Here is a 7,589-nt window from a genome sequence, read left to right on the forward strand (position 1 = left end):
AAAAAAAAAAAAAAAAAAAAAAGTAACTCACTATGCAGCTGTCTGAATATCATGTTTGGAAAGATTTGTACTTTCTAAGACTTACAAATGTCACATGCTTTCTGGACTTCCGGACTCAAATGTAATGTATTTCTCAATCTCTTTCTTTCCAATATAAAACTATCTTCAGGGCCAGGTGCAGTGGCTCACGCCTGTAATCCCAGCACTTTGGGAGGCCGAGGCGGGTGGATCATGAGGTCAGGAGCTTGAGACCCCCCTGGCCAATATGGTAAAACCCCGTCTCTACTAAAAATACAAAAATTAGCTGGGCGCACACGCCTGTGGTCCCAGCTACTTGGGAGGCTGAGGCAGAAGAATGGCTTGAACCTGGGAGGCAGAGGTTGCAGTGAGCCGAGATAGTGCCAGTGCACTCCAGCCTGGGTGACAGAGGGAGACTCCATCTCAAATAAAATGAAATAAAACTATCTTCAAAACTCTGGCTTTGTCAGGAAAAAGGCTAGTTCCCACCTGACGACAAGTATTTTTTTCAAAATTTTACGATTCTGTGTCTCATATTGATTCTCCCAGATTAACTTCACTTGGCCAAGTTCCCACATTCACTTTGACGGGGAGGATGCCACATGCAATTAGCTGGAAAGAACGAGCTGCAGAAGTATATGTTTTCCTCCAAGGTCAGGGTATTCGTTTTTCCTATGCCCTTCAGAAGTTTTCAGGTTTCCTTCGTATTAGTCTCGTACCGATAAGCACTGATGACTAACTGGACAGGACCTGTGAAACACGGTGATTCATGCATGAGACACAGTACATATCCTCTTATCACTCCCCTAGCAAACGAGATACATTACAGAATCACAGCAATTTAGCAAGTCCTACGATAACTCTAACCCCATCCATCACTTTACACACACTGGTTTCCAAATCTCTCAAGTGGTATCTTTTATGACATCATCTACCGTGTGTTCTGAAGTCTGTTTCATCATTACAAGAAAAGTATTCACACTCGTAGAAGAAGGAGAATCACATTAAAAATGAAGATTCTAGTAACTCCATCTGCCACACTTTTAACATTTTCTCATCATTTTACCTTATATTTTTATATCTGTAAGATAGGAGTGTATTATAAAATTTGGATTGTTGCCTATATATCTTAAAATGTAACCATAGTTTTCTCACTCTGTTGACTGTTTATGAAGAGTTTGAAAATTTCCTCACATAAACAAACCAGCATAAATGCATGCCTTCTCGTATTTTAAGGTGCTGAAGGTATTGCCTTGCCCCACTGCTAAATTTGACTGGCTTTAAAAAACAAACAAACAAACAAATAAACTGTGTTGAGTAATGGGTAACTAGATTGGGCAGGGTGGCTCATACCTGTCATCTGAACACTTCATGAGGTACAGGTGGGAGGATCACTTGAGTCCAGGAGTTCTAGACCAGCCTGGGCAACATGGCAAGATTTCATCTTTACTAAAAATTTTTCAAAGTTAGCCAGACATGGTGGTGCATGTTTGTAGTCCCAGTTACTCAGGAGGCTGAGGTGGAAGGACTGCTTGAGCCCAGGAGTTAGAGGCTGTAGTGAGCTATAACTGCGGCACTGCACTCAAGCCTGGCCAACAGAATGAGACCCTGTCTCAAAATAAATAAATAAATAGGTAATTATAACTATGAAGCTTTTGCTGTACTGTGGAATTTAGTTCTGAAAAATAAATTCCTAGATATAGAACGAGTGGACCAACACATACAATCATTTCTCACACCCTAAGGTTTTGCCCTAATTAACATTACAACAAAAAGTGTATAAGAGTTCTGTCATCAGTATGGAACACTTCATCTTCCTAGTGTTCAGTAGATTAAAAACAAACAAACAACCGCCACATTTCTTCTTAGATGCATTTCTTTGACGGTTCTCTCCCTCTTTCTCTCCCTCCCTTCCTCCCTTCTTCCCTCCTTCCTTCCCTCCCTCCCTCCCTTCTTTCCTTCTTTCCTTCCTTCCTTCCCTCTTCCCTTCCTTCCTTTTCTTCTTTCACAGGGGCTTGCTCTGTTTCCCAGGCTGGAGTGCAGTGGTGCAATCACGGCTCACTGCAGCCTTGACCTCCTGGGCGCAAGCGATCCTCCTACCTCAACCTCGCGAGTAGGTGATACTATAGGCACACACCACCACACCCAGCTAATTCTTTTCATTTTTATTTTTTGTAGAGATGGGGTCTTGCTATGTCACTGAGGCTGGTCTCAAACTCCAAGGCTCAGGCGATCCTCCCACTTTGGCCTCCCAAAATGTTGAGATCATAAGCGTGAGCCGTTATGCCTGGCCCATTCCAGCCTTTCGTCTCATGCACTATGTAAGCTTGCTGTACATGTATCTCCGTTTTGTTTTGTATTTCCACAACTGTGTTGACATTTTTAGGTAGTCATCTCTATTAATCTTTACCTCTGTAGTTCGATGTTTATGAAGCTTAGAAAGTTCTTTGGAGCCCACTAGTGACTGGGCTCGTTTCAAGTTTGATTTATGTCCCCAATTTCAATTTAATACTTCTGGTATTTATTTCAGTTTTTTCTCTTGTGATGTCTTTGTGTTTTTAATTATAGTGCAAGGTGAGAATCTAAATCAACCTTTTTTCCAAAAATAGAGATTGGTTGAAACTCCTTTGTTACTTATTATGCTTAGAGATATAATGTGACTTGAGGTGTTGTAATTTTTCTCACATTATTATGTTGCACTTTGTGTTACCTATAAGCTTCAGGGAATAGCCCAAAGCCCATCAGCAGAAAGAGAAGTAAAAGGATCTAATTCAGGCCAGGCACGGTGGCTTATGCCTACAATCCCAGCACTTTGGGAGGCCGAGGCAGGAGAATCGCTTGAGTTCACAAGTTTGAGACCAGCCCAGGAAACACAGCAAGAGCCCATCTCTATAAAAAACTAGCCAAGCATGGTGGCATGTACCTGTAATCCCAACCTACTTGGGAGGTCGAGGTGGGAGAGTCGCTTGAGCCTAGGAGTTTGAGGCTGCAGTGAGCCATGATCACACCACTGCCCTTTAGCCTGGGTGACAGAACAAGACTCCAACTCTTCCAAATAATAAATAAATAAATGAGGATCTGACCCAAGTGAATTCCAAATAACAAGGCCAGTGTTGTGTATTACAGGATACAGAAGAGTTGGTTAAAAGTTTTCACACACTTCTTTGCTTTCCCACATTGACATTATAGGGATCTAAATATTTAAAGGAAACTTCATTAACATATTACAGAACACAGTGATGGCTGTCCATGGTTAACTTACTCTCTGTTCCTTTTTAAATGGAGATCGGTCTCACTATGTTGCCCAGGCTGGTCTCAAACTCCTGGCCTCAAGTGATCCTCCCATCTCAGTTTCCCAAATCGCTGGGATTATAGGCAAGCACAACCACATCCAGCTAATTAAAAAAATTTTTTTTGTAGAGATGGGGTCTTGGTATGTTGCCAAGGCTGGTCTCAAACTCCTAGGCTCAAGCAATCCTCTTGCCTTGGCCTCCCAAAGTACTGGGATTATAGGTGTGAGCCACTGCAACAACCTCTGACGAATTCACTCTTAAGTCATCTTGCTTATTGACTTGCCTCCGTACACATCATTACTATTATTCTTTGAGTGAAATGTTACCTGTGACGTTCAAATCTGGAAATCCAGTTAAACAATAACACGAACACATACCATTAACTTCCCTTTTGAAGGAAGGCTTTTTCTTTCTGGTGCTTTTGTTAACCACTTTGGAAAATTATTCACCTGCATTCCTTCAATACCGTAGTTTACATTTTCCATAAACTTCACCAGTATCCCAGAAATAAAATATCTCATGTATCTCTTGGATGAGGAGTAAACGCAGCCCATTCTAATTACAGGCTCATCTAGACATTTCCTAATGAATGGTTACCAGCGAAGACACTGATGACATCCTCAATGCTTTCTACTGGATTTTCTTTGGAATCGCTCAAGAAAAGCCTCCAAATAAACAGGCATGTTTAGAAACATTATTTTTAGAAGTCGGCGCTTGATACATGAATAAAATCGCTTTGATTGCATTCTATGTTTGCAGATTTTTAAAACTTAGTTTGTAGAAAGAGTGGCTTAGGGTTTTGTTTTATGTTATGAATTTTAACTAAATGATGTTCTGTCCAACTATAATATTTGACCACCCAGGGTTTCACTATGGATTAATTAATCCCTATAAACCCATTGAGAACTCAAGAGCCTCTAACTTGGGAACTGAGTATAATACACACGTGGAAATTTTCATTTCACTCAGGAGAAAGGACAGTCCTATAATTTTTCATTTTTTCAAAAGGTGGTTTTTGTTTGTTTTGTTTTCTTTTAGCTTTTAAGTTCAGATGTACATGTACAGGTTTGTCACATAAGTACACTTGTGTCACAGAGGTTTTTTGTACAGATAATTTCACCACCCAGATATTAAACCTAGTGCCCCTTACTTATCTTTCCTGATCCTCTCCCTCCTCCCATCCTTCACTGTCCAAACTGCCCCAGTGTGTGGTGTTCCCCTCTATGTGTCCACGTGTTCTCATCATTTAGCTCCCACCGATAAGGGAGAACATGCGGTATTTGCTTTTCTGTTCCTGTGTTAGTTTGCTGAGGACAATGTTCTCCAGCTCCGTCCATGTCCCTGCAAAGGACATGATCTTGTTTATTTATTTTATTTTTTTTAATGGTTGCATGTTGGTTTTTTTGTTTGGTTTTTGTTTCTTTTTTTTTTTTTTTTTGAGATGGAGTCTCACTCTGTTGCCCAGGCTAGTAGCACAATCATAACTCATGCAACCTCGACTTCCCGTGCCCAAGCGATCCTCCTATCTCAGCCTCCCAAGTAGCTGGGACTACAGGCATGCACCACCAGGCTCGGCTAATGTTTACATTTTTTGTAGAGACAGAGTCTCACCATGTCTGGCAGGCTGGTCTCAAACTCATGGCCTCAAGAAATCCAAGAGGACATTTCTTTTTTTTTTTTGAGACGGAGTCTTACACTGTGGCCCAGGTTGGAGCGCCCTGATGCGATCTTAGCTCACTGCAGCCTCCACCTCCCGGGTTCAAGCGATTCTCCTGCCTCAGCCTCCCTAGTAGGGGGGATTATAGGTGCCCGCCACCACACTCAGCTAATTTTTTGTATTTTTAGTGCAAAAATGGCCAGGCTAGTCTCAAACTTCTGACCTCGTGATCCTCCCACCACGGCCTCCCAAAGTGCTGGGATTACAGGCGTGAGGCACCACGCCCAGCCTCCAAGAGGATATTTCTAAATCAGCTTCAGCCTAAAGATGTTGTCTAGCTTGAAAACACACATGGGTAGGCTCAGGTCCCTCCTTCAACAAGTAAAGTTTGAGCTGTTTTTTTGTTTGTTTGTTTGTTTGTTTTCTGAGACTGAGTCTCACTCTGTCGCCCAGGCTGGAGTGCAGTGGCACTATCTTGGCTCACTGCAAGCTCCGCCTTCCAGGTTCAAGCGATTCTCCTGCCTCAGCCTCCCGAGTAGCTGGGACTACAGGCACCCGCCACCAGGCCCGGCTAATGTTTTGTATTTTTAGTAGAGACGGGGTTTCACTATGTTAGCCAGGATGGTCTCGATCTCCTGATCTCGTGATCTGCCCGCCTTGGCCTCCTAAAGTGCTGGGATTACAGGTGTGAGCCACTGCGCCCAGTCCCATTGGACATTATGTCTCTAGAGAATCAGGCTCCGAAAAATGGCAAAGAAGATGGCTTCTAAGACTGGGAATGATGGTGATTCAGCTGGGCTAAGATCACAGCAGGTCTCTGATAACTGCAGTTATACATACATTTATAAAATCAATTTCATCATCCCCAATTAGTCACAATGGGCCTGACCCCATCAGCAGAGGCAGAAGTACCGAGGATTGTACTGGAATGTAGCCAACTCCTAGGCTATAGTGAAGTCCTAACATGTAAAGCCAAAACAAACCCATCATCCTGTGACAAGGAAGAAATGAGAAGAAAAGATTGCAAAGCTACCAACAGTGAATCAGTCCTTGTAAGGAACATGCTAGGCATTGGGGATGACTCAATGATGCATGAAAATACTCAAGCCCCAATAAATGGCTCATCTGAGAAAATGAGAATGAACTGTGTTGAGCATGAGAAAAGACGGATTCTATTCCTGGGACACAGTAGGCTCACAACCAAGTGCATTACTCTAATTATGGTAATATCTGAGTACTAAAATTTGAAACCGTATTGCTGTAACTAAACGTTTATCAGAATTCCCTGCCTGTCTTCTAAGACCAAATCATAGGTGGATATATCCTCAGGAAATGATAGAGTTTCCATTCCTGGCACGGTCTAGATAGTAATTGATCACTATATTGCTTGGAGGACCCCTTTCCAGATCCCCTGGGAAGACCTCTTACGCTTGGTCAAATAACAAAGTATTGAGGCACTGTGTGTTTCTGAAGCTATGTTTTTGTTGTTGTTTGTTTGTTTGTTTTTAGTTAATGTCTTTTATTAACTCATACGCAGTTATTTGTCTTTTGGTTTGTTGAAGCAGTAAGTCAGACAACATTTGCCACAATAATGTCTGTCAAAGTGGCTTGCCATAAACACTCCAGCACCACATTCATTGGAAGGGCACTAATTTTGTCATTCTCACCCACCTTATAATATTTCAGGACATCCAGCTTCACCTTCTTTCTCTTGTGCTTATTCTTCTTGTGAGTGGGGTAAGACTTCTTTTCTTAGCACCACCACAAAGTCTCAACAAAAGATGAAGAGTAGGCTCCTTTTGAATGTTGCAGTCAGACAAAGTACGTCCATCTTCCAGTTGCTCGCCAGCAAAGATCAGTCTTTGCTGATCAGGAGGAATTCCTTCCTTATCCTGGATCTTGGCCTTTACATTTTCTGCCGTATCTGAGGGTTCAACCTCAAGACCTCAAGGTCTTCCCCCTTAGGGTTTTCACAAAAATCTGCATTTTGGTGTGGCTCCACTGCAGATGGCAGATCAAAAAGGAAGCTGAAGCATATATTTAGGTTGATAAGTTGCATCATAAATATATATATACACACACACACACATATACACACAAACATATACACACATATGTACACACAAACATATACACATATATACACACATATACATACATATATTTTATATTATTTAACTCAGAATACATATATATGTGTGTGTGTATATGTCTGTGAAGGTGGCTAAACACTTCATATATATACACACACTAGAATATATATTATATAAAATATACTAGAATATATTTATATAAGTTATATATATATACAAATTATATATATAAATTGTAAAGTTGGCTGGGTGCAGTGGCTCAAGCCCGTAATCCCAGCACTTTGGGAGGCTGAGGCAGGCAGATTATGAGGTCAGGAGTTCGAGACCAGCCTGACCAACATGGTGAAACCCTGTCTCTACAAAAAATACAAAAATTAGCCAGTCATGGTGGTGGGCACCTGTAATCCCAGCTACTTGGGGGGCTGAGGCAGAAGAATTGCTTGAACCTGGGAGGTGGAGGTTGCAGTGAGCCGAGATCGCGCCACTGCACTCTAGCCTGGGCGACAGAGAGAGACTCCGTCTCAAAAA

At 41.9% G+C, this 7,589-nt stretch overlaps 1 pseudogene; it reads right to left on the minus strand.

The window, feature by feature from the left end:
- Positions 1-6,505: 6,505 nt before the first annotated feature.
- On the minus strand, positions 6,506-6,969 carry LOC111531365 (annotated as a pseudogene).
- Positions 6,970-7,589: the final 620 nt, after the last annotated feature.

Source organism: Piliocolobus tephrosceles, chromosome Y (assembly GCF_002776525.5).
Source record: "Piliocolobus tephrosceles isolate RC106 chromosome Y, ASM277652v3, whole genome shotgun sequence".
In the NCBI taxonomy this organism is placed as follows: Eukaryota; Metazoa; Chordata; class Mammalia; order Primates; family Cercopithecidae; genus Piliocolobus; species Piliocolobus tephrosceles.